The sequence below is a fragment of the Myotis davidii genome, unplaced genomic scaffold (genome assembly GCF_000327345.1).
Source record: "Myotis davidii unplaced genomic scaffold, ASM32734v1 scaffold330, whole genome shotgun sequence".
NCBI lineage: Eukaryota > Metazoa > Chordata > Mammalia > Chiroptera > Vespertilionidae > Myotis > Myotis davidii.
The window spans coordinates 1,072,040-1,073,764 of NW_006283770.1; the positions used below are offsets into that span (position 1 = coordinate 1,072,040).

The following is a 1,725-nucleotide window of genomic DNA, read 5'->3' on the forward strand; positions in this document are numbered from 1 at the left end:
GACTCCGTCCACACCTTTGGGGACCCCTGGACCTGCTGGGGTTGGACCCCAGCAGATAGAAACATCAATGATGAGAGAGAATCATCAGTTGGCTGCCTCCTGCACACCCCATATTGGGGATTGAGCTTGCAACCCAGGCATGTGACACTGAACTATGCCGGTGGGGCTCACTGGTCTAACTTAAACACCTGAGCACTGCTTGGCACATGCGATAAACTCATTTGATGAATGAGCAAATCACTTAACAACATTAAAATAAAATATTGACCTTAACCCAATTTAATCTTGCTCAGGAAATATTAATATTGATGTGAATAAAAGTAAAAAGACTGTACTTAATGGCAAACACTCCTTAAAATCCTGTACATTGCCTAATTAAGGGCATAAAGGTAAACTTCTATTTGTAGTTATTTTCTTAATTAGGCATTAGCTACCATATTTTCAAGAGGATCTTGATCATTTAAAAAAAAAATTTAGGTTCTGTTAGCTTCTTCCTTGGGACCCAAGACTAGACTCAGCTGGCTTTGTGCATCATCCCATTCCAAGGGTGAGAATTTAATTTTAGAACTGTAGGGAGGTGAGGCTATCCAAAAAGCCACTGGAAGCCAATATAGCGATTGGGTTTTTCTTAAGTTGAGGATCAGGCAATAGGAAAATAAAGGTGTAGACTATTTTTTACTTTCCTATATCTATCTAGTCAATCATAGTAACTCTGTGTAGAGAGCCATCTTTGTTAGACATTGGACAATAGAAATAAAAATATTTCTCATGCAAAAGATGAAAAAATAAATTCAGTACTTGGATTTTAAAAAATGGATTTTAAGAACCACAGCTGAGCCTTAAGAAAAGCAGAATCTCATAGGATTTCAGCTTGGGGAATTTTTATTTTTGTAGAAATAAAGAAAAAACTCCACATATTATATGAATGGTATATAGCCTTCTTTCATTCAAATACCTAAACTTTTTCTTAAGCATTAATACAGCTCTTTCTCCTTCTCCTCCTCCTCCTCTTCCTCCTCCTCCCCCTCTTTTTCCTCCTCCCCCTCTTTCTTCTTCTTGCTGCAAAAGGCTTTATTGTTCTTCTCCTCCTCCTCCTTCTCCTTCGGAATACTTTTTCTAGACGTAGAAAGGAGGACTTGTTAGAAGTTGTGGAGAAAGCAGTGAGCTAGTGATGCTGCTAGGTGTTGACCAAGTCCTATTTGCTTTCTCAGTTTGGCACTTGGCACTCACACTCTCATTTTCTAGAATATAATTTGCCGCACTCTGATTTCCCGTCTAGCAAGTCTTGACAAAGGAACGTCAATATGTTCATCTAACTGAGCTTTTGTCAACATTAACCTTGCAGAATTGCATGCAGCTAGAATTGTGACCTTAACTGTTCAATTTCTCTATTGAAGAGTTTTGTTCCAGATTAGGGCCCTGAAGGGATTGTTGGGACAGTAAGATTTTCCTCCTACTTCATTTCCCATTGGTTTGCTGGCCACAGTTGGGTTTATGAAGTTCCTCACAAAATTAGAGAGGTTTCTTGCTTGGAATTGTATCTTTGCAGGGGTCTTTCTCAGCATCTAGAAGGGTTCAGGAATCTGGAGAAGGACTGTGAGTAAATTAATAAAGAGGCTAGACATGAAATATAAATTTGGAATACCTTTGGGAGCCAGAGGAGACCTAGCTTCAGTTAACCAAGTTCCCTGAATCTCTGGACCCTTCACTCTTTATTAACACAAA

At 39.1% G+C, this 1,725-nt stretch overlaps 1 protein-coding gene across 1 annotated transcript in view; it reads left to right on the forward strand.

Moving 5' to 3' along the window:
• The window catches only part of DCDC1 (doublecortin domain containing 1), a 162,780-nt gene that overhangs the window by 145,331 nt on the left and 15,724 nt on the right, over positions 1 to 1,725 (forward strand). The gene's annotated exons all lie outside the window — the stretch shown is intronic.